This window comes from Callospermophilus lateralis, chromosome 9 (genome assembly GCF_048772815.1).
Source record: "Callospermophilus lateralis isolate mCalLat2 chromosome 9, mCalLat2.hap1, whole genome shotgun sequence".
Taxonomy (NCBI): Eukaryota; Metazoa; Chordata; class Mammalia; order Rodentia; family Sciuridae; genus Callospermophilus; species Callospermophilus lateralis.
The window spans coordinates 72758022-72770269 of NC_135313.1; the positions used below are offsets into that span (position 1 = coordinate 72758022).

The following is a 12248-nucleotide window of genomic DNA, read 5'->3' on the forward strand; positions in this document are numbered from 1 at the left end:
TGTAGTATATTAGAACTGACATGACTAGAAAAATGCACAAATCAAGTACAAAATAAATCTATTATGGTACATAGACCACTTGCCAAGAGTATGAGCTCTGGAGTTCTAATTCCAAACTTCTACTTAACTTTTCAGAGATTATAAATGAGCCATGTAAGCCTTGTTTCCTTGTCTGTTAATTAGAAATATTCTAGTTTGTGGTAATTATTTTGCTGTTCAAGCTCAACAAAGTCTAGTTTCTTTACCAATGCTAATATTTTTCTTTCACTATATAGAATTAGTCTGAGACATTAAAATATCACATTAATTTGGAAATAATTTTTCTATCAGGCATTCAGCTAATTGACCAAATGTAATATTCCTTTCACCAGTGCAATATCCTTTTTGGGTAAATATTGTATATATGTGCAACCGAGGAAAGGGGAAGAGTGAAGAGGTCTCTAAGTAACTAATAGCAGTATTAACCTTTTAAGCATAAAATCAAGATAAGGTGATCATGAGTGTTAAGGAACAAAATAAAATCAAATGGCGTATGACTTTGCAATGCAGCACCTTACAGGAAATGAGTGGGAAAAAAAATGTGTTAATTCTTCAACCAAAGTTAAACCTCAAAGTTTCTATAAAGGTATCTTATTCACTGTATACATGTTCACTGAGAGGATGAATCATATCCTGGATGAAAAAGGAATTTACAAAGGACTCAAAGGATGAATTCATCCATTGTATTAGCAATAAACTTCTTAGTCATGATTTTGTAGTGACAAATTGCCACTCACATTCAGCAACACAGAATTTGTCCATATATATATATATATATATATATATATATATATTTTTTTTTTTTTTTTCTGGTGCTAAATTGAACCCATAACTTTGCACATGCAAAGCACACAGTCTGCCATTGAGCTACAACACCGGCCCCTGTCCCAATTTCTACATTTTTTATCTCCTTCTCCAAAGTGAGAATTGTAGTACCATAAAACATCCATATTGCTTTATCCTAAGGTGGACATAAAATAATTTCACAATCAATACACTAATACTACTATTAATGACGACATATCTGTCATATAAACTTCAAGATTTCTTTGCCATTTTTTTTTCTGAAAACATATCCACCAAGTTGTCAAAGTACCATACGTTGTTCAAATGTTACTTGTGGTTTTGTGTGTATATATGGGGTTAATTTTAATATATCATTAGGCACTTTTGTTTCTGTTTATATTCAAATATTAGGATTTGCTTTATCAACACTTTTTGTTAAATGTTACTGTTCTAATATTTTGAAATGTTGCAAAATACAAAACTATATAGAAATGTGTACTCAGGGCTGGCTGGGGAAGTAGCTCAACGGTAGAGCACTTGCCTAGCACGTGGGTGCCCTGAATTCAATCCCCAGCACTTTAAAAAAAGAAAAAAACAAACCAAAAAAAGATTTAGTTAGAGATATCTAACTCCCGTCTGCCTCTTGCACACATATCCACTATAGGCTTCTTCTTCGTGTGTGTTTTTTTTTTGGAAGAGAAAAATACTATGCGTGCGTATGTATGTGAATGTGAGTACACCTTCATGTATGCTCAGCTGATGAGGTTTGTGGAAAGTTGGGCTACATTTGTAAACAAACACTTTATATTTAGAAGCACATCAGAAAATTCACAAAGCTAAGATGATTAATAAACAAAGCATGTGCCAAAACAAATATACAGATTTTGCAACAATATGTACAAGATTGATGGTGAAAATAAAAATATTTCATTCCCTCCATAAAGTTTCATATACTCCTTAGTTTGTGTAATGCTTATGTCTGCAAACCTTCATAACCATTAATTATTTTTAAGACTTATAATCCCTAAAATAACCATGAAAATATAAATATAAATATTTAGATTAGGAATTATTATAGAAATTTATCAAAAATAAAAGGTAATTTTTTATTTTTCTGTTTTCAAAATATTATGTGTTTGTTTATTTTTGTAGTGCTGGAGATCAGAAAGGTTCTTTTTAAAGTGATTATAAAAGTTATTTTATCATCTATAACCCATTCTTTAAAAACAGCATCATAACCCATTTAGGGAAATAGTACTTTATGAGATAATTTAAATTATTTTACTAAGCTTCCTTATATTAAATCTCTGGTAACCCATGTATAATCTTTGGAGAAAAATTTATTTAAAGAATGCAGTACACTCTCCTAACTACTGATGCTGGATTCTCTCTTCTTTTTTCAGTTTTTGCTATGAGAACATTATTGGACCTGGTTTTGTGTTACTTAATTTGTAGGAACTGATCAAGTTAAGAATTAATGTTATTAATAAACAAATACAGTATTCTCTGACTGGTCACAATTTTGAGAGTGTAGTTTCCTAAGTCCTTCAGTTTCTTCTTCCTGATAATTGGGTATATTAGTTTGCTAATCATATAATTTAGCAGAAATGTGTTGTCTTGGTTCTGGAGGTGGGAAGGAAGTCTAAGATCAAGGCATTAGTAGTAGGAGTGGTTCTTTATGTGAGCTGTGACAGAGAACCTATTTCATGTCTCTTTCTTAGCTTCTGATGGTATCCTACCAAGTAAATTGATTATTATTCACATATATTAATGATTATTGATAGGTTACTATACATACTAAATTACCAATGTCGACCAGCTATAAATACAGACTTAATATCAATATTGTACTAAGAACTATGGAACAGCAATCAAACAAACAAACAAAATAATTAGATTAAATTTCCTCTAATCACAAGGACAATATATTAGGGAGATATGAACAACTGCAAAAAAAAATACAAAAGTCAAATGTTTAAGAGCTAAATAGTAACAATACAGGGACTAGAAATATTGCTGAAGCTTAGAAGAAGGAAACATAAACAAGATTTGTTAACATTAAAATACCCTAAAAATTAGTAAGGAAATGAGAAACACTCTAGTACACAAAGCCCATCCTTCTGCCATGTCCCTATTAAGGAGTACTCTGCCATTATCACAGGAAGCGCAGATCTGTGGGTGCTGAAAGGGATATAGAGACAGATTAAACCAGAGGTTATGAATAACAGATAATTTTAGGACCTGGATCTAGGAAATGGGAAAAAAAAGGACTCAAGAATGAAGGGAGAAGGTCACTTTAGATAACTTTTTGTGCTGTTTGCATTTTTATCTAAGTTTTAACTTTTCATCACTTTTCTTCTATTGGGGGAAATCATGTGCAAAGTGGTAATTACACTCCTCTACTCAGGGCATGGCATTACCTTCAGGTTATATGGCTTCTCTGTTATTTTTTATTTTTATTCACTTCTATTCTCATACCTAGATTCCTTTTCCTTGCCATAAGCCATCATTAGATTGTGTTTAACATACATCTTTTTGTTTATATGTGACTTTACAACATATATATTGTTTTGTGTGGATAATTCAAACTTACATCAAAATTCATCTTATAGCTTACATTATTCACTAGGTACCAGGTTTTGGGGAGCCCCCATTTTGCTCTGAGTTATACCTAAGTTAGTGGTAGACAATATCATGACTCACCTGTTCACTCTTCTAGAGGATACTACGGTTGCTTCCACAAGTAACCTGTACAATGACTATTCTTATACAGGTTTCTTTATTGCTCCATATAAGAAATGATTTGCAATAAACACCCAAATAGAAATGTTAGATCATCATCAACACATAAACTTAATTTTCCCCAGTGGTTTCAGCTGTTCTCCCAAATGGCTGAACACATACTTACCAAGGCTCACATGTCCCCATGTCCTTGTTCAGTTTTATCATGTTGTCCAGTCCTGTAGATATAAAGTGATAGCTCCTTTCTTAAAACTTGAATTTTATTGATACCTTTCATAAAATTAAGAAAATATCTCCTTTATCCAAATCTTTTTTCTTACCTTGCTAAAACCTCTTTGCACTACATGTTTTCAATGTATCTCAAATTTGTTTACTTTCTATATAACCTCAAACTCACTATTTCAAAGCAACATGAAAAGCTCACAGATTATTAGTGCTAAGAAGACACTTGCTGTTCTAAAATAATACATTCATTTTACACCCAAGGAAACTGAAGCCTTGAGGACATTTTTTTTTTTAACTCAACTATTTTTTAAGGAATTTTAGGGATAGAACCAAAACTGATAAGCTTGCAGGATTTAGGGTCAAAGAAGAAGAGATTTTTGGAGCCTGACAGTGGGGAAAAAAGAGCTTTCAATAATTGAGTAAGGTTTTTTAGGGGAAGATAAAGTTGTAACTACCTTTTGGAAGATGCATGGACAAGAAGGGGAAATATTTTCTAAGAAGAAAGAAAACCATCATCAGAGGAATGAGCAGATTGTTTTGTACATGACAAAGAGCATCCAGGATGTTCAAATGTATGTAAAACAGGATTAGGATTTGGGGAGACTGGAGAATCTAGCCAGGGTGGGTCACATAATTTGCAAAGCCCATAGTAAACTGAAGCTGCAGGACCATTTGTTCACTTATATATAAGGAAAGTATATAAAATATTTTCCTTAATCTTATGTATTTTATAAGTAACTCATGCATATGTTTCACAATTCAAAAGGGATAAAAGAGCATGCACTGAACAATAATACATCTTCATCCCACCCTACCTTTGTGCCTGTGTTTTCTTTTCTATAGGTAGCTGTTATTATCAGTTACCTGTCATTTCTGTGTAGATACAAATATTTCATTTTGTTTTTAAGCAAAAATGGTACATATTATTCACAGTTGTAATTACAGCCTTTTTTTTCTCCCCAGGGGAAAAAAAATTGCCTTCTAAATACACATAGAGCTGCCTCTTCCTTTTTAAGGGGTCTGTGTTCATTTTTAGTTGTCCTTTATTGGCTAGAAATTGGTACATTATTTTTTCCATCTTACAATCACAAGTAGTGCCCTAAGGCTGAGCTTCCTGAAGATTAGAATCAAGGCATGGAAATGAAGATTACAGCTATAATTATAAGATGCGTGAAAATGGTAGGAAAGTCCATTTCATGGAGGTGACATAATTATTGAGTCAGTTTCTTAGCAGAGGACATTAATATATAGATAGATAGATAGATAGATAGATAGATAGATAGATAGATAGATATAGATAGATATATAGAGATAGATAGATAGAAAGAAAGAACTGGGGATTGAACTCAGGGGTGCTTAACCACTGAGCCATATACAAAGCCCTTTTTATATTTTATTTAGAGACAGGGTCTCAATAAATTGCTTAGGGTCTCACTAAGTTGCTGAGGCTGGCTTTGAACTCACAATACCCCTGCCTGGGATTATAGGCATGCACCACCAGGCCAGTTGTGTTCCTATTTTTTGCTAGTAGGGACAGTGCTTCAGTGGATACTTTGGAAAGAAGAGAGCCATTAGGAGGGAGGCAAAAGCAAGTGGCACAGATCTACTGTCTGAATAAATGATGCTCTGAGATGGTATCCAGAGAAGCATAAAGAATTCACACCCACATTTCTTCCATCCTTAGGACTCTGAATAGACTCAAAATTAATTCAATTGTTGAAACAACAACAAAGGAATGATTGAGTTCAAAAAGACTAAGGAAACAAGAAAGGAGAAAGAGGGGGAAGAAGTAGAGTGAAGGAGGGAGATAGTTCAACAGGAAACAGCATGCAGGATGGCAAAGGAAATCAGACATTTCCCTGATGGCGTAGGAAATAAGCTAATAATTGTCTGCACTAGTTGGGAGAGATTGGCATGAAGAGGAAAGGCAAGATTCAATACCATTGTAAAAGGGGGAAATTAGACTTGTTGACTAATTAGACATGCTTAAGGACAAGAAAGCATGAGGAGACGATATCATAGCGACAGTTTTCCAGGAAAAATTGCTTTATTCTCAACATCTGCATGCATCTTAGAATTATACCTGGATTCTTCATTTCCGTGCCTTGATTTCAATCCTTAGGAAAGTAGGCCTTAGGGTACTACTTGTGATTCTAAAATGGAATAAGTAATGATTTAATTCCCATCCAGTAAAGGGCAATCCAAATGACAGGCTCCACCATTTCCCCAGGGCTAGTTTGTAACCTGGGACAGAAATAAGCTGTGTGTATTAAATCAATACAGTCGTTCAGAAGTTTTTTTAAAAAATGCAATTCTTTGGCAACTATGTATTATATGAACTATTTCTACTTCTTAATGGTTTACTTTCTTCAGATGATATAAACCTGGCCACATTTCTACAGTGAGACAATGCCAGCCAGGAACTTGGTGCCTTTAGTAAATGTTCCAAGGTGGTTTTCGACAAGGTGCTAAGATGCAAATTATAAACCCAAGTCTGCCCCACTAAAGAATCACAGTGACCAGGATTGTCTATAACAGACAAGTATGTAACATTTCCCAGCAATCCTATCCTTTCTTCTTCCCTGCCAGTCTCAACAGGGGTAGTTCATAGGAGCATGGGAATGGAGCCAACTTTGGAAGTGTTAGTGTGTGTGCCCTCCCTGTTTCCCCAAGGCACCACCAAAAACACCACTGGCCATTCACACTGATGATAACAAAATCATTGCTTACCATAGCATTTCTTCTTTTCCCCTGGATTCCCTTACCCCTCATCTTCTCAAGAATTTCATTTCTCAATTATCTGTCTACTTGCTCCAGAATCATCACTTCTCTTTTTAATGGCTCCTATTGTCATAAACCACTTCTAGAAATTTCTTTCTTAAACACACCTACACACAGGCTCACACACACTCCTATCTCTGGAATACTTTTGGCTGCACACAACAAAATGCTCAGTGTGGAGGCCCTTACCACAGTAAAGATCTTTAAGCAGTGTATCTAACTAACAATCTGAATGGAGAAACTCTCAGGATGGTGCAGTGATTCTAACTTGCTGCTGGGTCATCCTCAGTGGCCCATGGCCAGTTAAGTCACAGGGTGTTTGCTCAACTCCACAACTCCAAGCCTTTGTCTTCTTTGTCTTCTCTTTCTCTCTCTCTCTCTCTCTCTCTCTCTCTCTCTCTCTCTCTCTTTTTTTTTTTTTGCTCTTTTTAGATATACATGATAGTAGAATGTAAATTGGTATATTATACATACATGAAGTATAATTTATTCTAATTATGATCCTATTCTTGTGGTTGTACATGATGTGGACTTACACTGGTCGTGTATTGGAATAAAAGGATAGTAAAGTTATGTCTGATTAATTCTACTATCCTCTTAAGGCAGTGCTACAATGAGGAAAAAAGGCAAAGGGATCTTACCACTGTCTTTCCTAGAAGCATCTTGTTGACAGTACTTCTGTTCACTGAACCTATCCCAGATCAAATTTCAGAAAAGAAAATGTGATAACTGGTTTAGGGCACTATGGTTATCCTTGGTCCTAGGTACACTCAACCAGACTTGTAGTAAGAGAAAATAAAATGACCTTTGGATATGACTCTAATAATGATGCCATTAAGACTACATTTCTTAATTCCTTTCACTTCTTTTAAACTTTTGTTAGTGCTTTCATGACCTGAAGTTCTTTTATATTGTTTTTTTCATTTTAAATCATAACATTCTGGAACTCTAAAGGATCTTAGGTCATTTAGTAAAGGGCTTTTCAAAACTGTGTTTTTTTTGTTTTTTTTTTTTAAATTAATTTTTATTGTAGGCTGTTCAAAACATTACATAGTTCTTGATATATCATATTTCACACTTTGATTCAAGTGGGATATGCACTCCCATTTTTACCCCATATACAGATTGCAGAATCACTTCAGTTGCACAACCATTGATTTACATATTGCCATTTTGGTGTCTGTTGTATTCTGCTGCCTTTCCTATAAAACTGTGTTGTTTTAATGCTGGGGATTGGCTCCGGGACCTGGTGTTTGGTAAGCATGTGTTCAACCAAATAAGCTCTACTCCCAGACTCACAGTTTTGTTTGGTTTGTATTTTATTTTGTTTTGTTTTTTATTTCTGGCTTGTAATCTAAATAAACAAATGCAAATAAATAGGGAGTTTAAAATGAGCTGGTGGAATTGAGCAGGCAGGGCAAAGAAATGTGACCTTAGGAACCAATGGTCTTGAGGCAGCTCTGGCAGGTTAGGTTCTTTTTCAGCGGGACTTTAAAGCCACATTTCTCCTCTATTTTTCTCATTTTGGAAAAACAAAACAACAACAACAATAAAAACCCTAAGTTTCAAAAAAGTAAAATGATGTAATCTTGTTCCTTTATAGATTATTTAATTTATTTAATTATTTGTTCAGATTTCCTGATTTCCTAATCCCTTATGTATCTTTTAAGTCTTTCAAATTCTGTTATGTATTTGTCTTCAAAGTTTGTTCTTTACTTACACAACAAAAAGTCCTCACAAATAAAGTCCCATTCCCCCACTCCCATCCTACCAGTCCTTTTTATTCTTTGAGGCAAGGTGTAGCTAAATTGTTGAGGCTATCCTGGAATTTACAATCCTCCTGCCTCAGCCTCCTCCCTCAGTTACTGAGATTAAAGGCAAATGCCACTTTTCCCCCTTTAGAAATAAAACTTAATGTAGAAATCCTTATATTATCTCAGTGTCCTCTCCCTAATTCCACTCTATGCTTAATATATAATGTCCAGAGTTACAGTGCAATATTTCAGGTATAAATATGCATTTTAAATTTTTTTTGTGTGTGTTATAGGCAAAAAAGGGCAGTGGTTAAGGACCCAGACATTGAACCTAAAATTACATGAGTTCCCATGTTGCGCTAAGGACCAGGTTTCCTTGTAATTATAATTCTTATCTGAGTTGAAATTTATGTGCAATATACTTACACAGTCTAGCATATAGTAACTGCTGTAGGTTAAATGCTATTTTCCCTAATTTTTATCATAATCCTTCTTGGCCAAAGATCCTGGAAATTGTTGGAAATCTCCCTCCCGGAAACAAAGGGCCAATGATACCTAAATACAAGCCCTTCCATGTTTTCTTTAGAGCCATTTCCACAAATTCATTTCCTTCACTTTACTTTTTTTTTTCTTGTAGATATTTGCTGTATCATTGATAATTTCACTTTTCATGGAAACTGAGTGTAAAGAGTCAGACTCATAATTATGTCAGAGTTGAAAGAAGTCTGGAGATAATCATTCACAAGTGAAGAACCCAGTAGCTTAGAACATTCAGGTTACTTGGTTAGTCACTAATGTTCAAAGTTCGCTGTAACCAGAGGTGTGGTAGTTGCAGTATACCTAAATAATTTGAGTTAGTTTCCAAATTCCTGTTCCCTGATCTCTACTCCTGCATAACAAAGTTCTAGGAGATATTTGTCTGAACAGCTAAATAATAAAAGTAACGAAAAGGGAAAGGACTTGTTATAAGTCATCTAAGTGTCTAAAAATGTTAGGTGATCATGTGACCTTGTACAGACAACAAGTTTCTCCTGCCTCCTTCACCAAGAACATTTTAGAAGGAAAAAAAAAATCATAATATTCACCAAAGTTAGTATAATCCTAAGAATCCTGTTGCTGCCTCTAATCTTGAACACATAGATACATAATTACTAAATTCTTACATAAAGCATCTGCTGGTATTATATGGAAAACAAAGTGCTCTCTGTAGGCATTGGTGGTTCAGTGGTAGAATTCTCGCCTGCCACGCGGGAGGCCCGGGTTCGATTCCCGGCCAATGCAAGTTTTTTTTCTCCTAAACCTCTAAAACTTTAGTACAACACCTAAATATTGGCATAGTGAAAGAAAGGAACCACAAATTAACCTATTTTCCCTTTTCATATTTACTTCCAGCTTTCAAAATGGCGCTTTGCCAGTTTTTCTTTTCTTTCTGATTGTTCTTGGGTACTCTAAATGTAAGCAAACACAGTAAAAGAAGTTTCAGTAAGGAATACATAAAAAAGTTAAACAGGCTGATTGGAGATGCCGGGGATTGAACCCGGGACCTCACACATGCGAAGCGCGCGCTCTACCACTGAGCTACATCCCCCAGCCATGAAGCAGCTCTCTAATATAGGTAGTCATTCAGCTGGTGTAGCTCTAGTCAGATTACGGTAGGAAAATTTCTTGAGAGTTCATACTAGTGAATGTGTCTGAAACGTATTCTTTCTGTTCCCACTCCTGTCCTAAAATGCTTTGTTGTTTATTAAAACTCGTGCAAGTAGCCGCACCAAAAACTTAACCCTCATTCTAGAACACAACAAATCCAGCTCCTTGAATTCCTGCCCATCGCTTGCTTCGCTGAGCAGCCAGACGGGCGGGACTCTGCAGCTCAGAGTTCCGGCCCAATCCTGACACCGAGGGCTTACTGCGCAGGCGCAGGAGGCCCGGAAAGCCGCGCTGTGAGCTGTTTGGGGTTTTAGCTACGAGGTTAGAATCCCAACCTCCATCCCACCAGGACCCAGAGTCTCACCCTACTCGCGACGCACTGTAAACATCACCTCTGGTGCTGAAGGAAAGTTGTTTTACAGCAGATCACTGGAGATATTCTCTTTCACACGAACCTGAACACGTCTTTCACACGAACCTGAACACGTCCTTCTCCCTCCTGAAAAAATATTTCCTAAAAAGGATCAGTTCACATCGAATCTCTATAGACTGGTTATGTAGGGGCTACGTTCAACTCTTGCAGATAAAAATTCTTTTTCAATTTGCTCTTCATTGGCATGAGGCTCAAAGTGAAAGAAAGAAAATGACACTGCCACCTCCTTTGTAGCTTAATCATATATCCATGTTAAGATCGAGGCAGGGAACTTACTCTAGATATGTTTTTTTTTTTTTTTCCGCTTCATTTTATATTTCTATCTTTGGCCTACTGGCTGATTGATACATGATGATAGAAATGTAAATCTATATTGAATGCATCCTTTAATATACTCAGCCTTCCTAACCTCTAATTGCACCCTAGCCCCAAAGTTAGATACCTACCTCTCTAGAACTGTCCCCTAGAAAATTATCTCTTTTTTTTTTTTGTGGTTGAATGCTAGGTCATTAGATGAGATTAACTGTATAATAAGGTGTGTTTGACTCTTCCAGATGCAGTTTAAACTGATATCACCCCAGGAGGTGAAGGAGGGTGGGCGGTTTAAGTCTCAAGATACTGAGGAGGCTGCATCTTATCTCTTCCTGCTGACCTATAAAGAAGACCCCAAAAGGCAGCACCTTGAGGGCCTAGAGTTTCCACTCCCCTCAGTTGTGCAGAACAACCTGGATGAGTGAAATGTTCAGACCTCCAAAAGCTACAGCAGAAAGCAGAATTTTCCAAATCACTCTGAGTAAACCACAAACTTCATAATCAACTGCTGGACAAAAAAGTAAATGACTGCGTTTACTTACAGAAATTTAAAGAAATAATGGCTCATAATCAGATTTTGTTTTAAACTAGAACAAGCCACATGTTGATCTACTTCAACTATAATACAGAATGTCCCTGAAACAAACAAAAAATATTAGTGGACAGTCACTAAGGAGCTCTGCTCTAAGCCTGAGCATTTCCAAATCACTGTTGCATTTCCTCCTGAGGCACTAGAATATGAATATCTTCAGTTGATTCTGAGTCAAAAATTGGACAGCCATTTCTCCACATCAGGATTTTCACCAGTGCAACATCCTTGAGCAACACCATACTATGTAGGAACTGTGAAGTAAGCATGTTTTATCTCTAGTGACCTTGCTTTGACATCCTCTGTAGAATCCTCTTCCTCATATAATGGCTTATTTCTCCATCACCTGAGGCCTTCCCTTTCTGGGTTTTCTTTTTCAGGCAATTCTGAAGTTTCAGAGCCAAGCTCCTCTTAAATACACACTCCTCCAATTCCACAAAATCAAGGCCTATGAAAATGCAGCTGATAAAGAAAATGAGGCTTGAGTTCTAAAGCCAGCAAAGAATAAGAAGTAATTTCGTTGGCCTGGCTTAGGCCCCCAACACACACACACACTCAGCACCCCCCCACACACACACCATCCACAATGATTGTCAAAAGGCCCCCTTTTGAATAAGATAACATTTATTTCTGATATATTTTGCTTTAAGTCTTGGTTCTATTGGTCCAGCAGGTATTAAATATCCTTCCCTCAGGACTGGGTAGGAACGAAGGTTTTTATTCCCTGTTCAGTAAGTTGTTCTTACTGCACATTGGGATCACAGGGTGGAGCTCTGAAAAATGATGATGCTTGCTTGAGTCCAAACCTGTAGTAATTAAATCAGATTCTCTAGAGGTGGGTCCAGCCATTGGTATCCTTTTAAAAATATATTTAATTGAAAAATAAGGATTCAATATATAATGTGATGTTTTCATACATGTGTACATTGGGTAATAATTA

The 12248-nt window shown here is 36.0% G+C and overlaps 2 non-coding genes across 2 annotated transcripts; one reads left to right on the forward strand and one right to left on the reverse strand.

Annotated features, from left to right (window-relative positions):
• The first annotated feature begins 9537 nt into the window (after window positions 1-9537).
• On the forward strand, window positions 9538-9608 carry Trnag-gcc (transfer RNA glycine (anticodon GCC)). Its single transcript has one exon. It is a non-coding gene; the product is annotated as a tRNA-Gly (tRNA).
• A 235-nt stretch (window positions 9609-9843) lies between these two features.
• On the reverse strand, window positions 9844-9915 carry Trnaa-cgc (transfer RNA alanine (anticodon CGC)). The gene has a single exon. It is a non-coding gene; the product is annotated as a tRNA-Ala (tRNA).
• Window positions 9916-12248: the final 2333 nt, after the last annotated feature.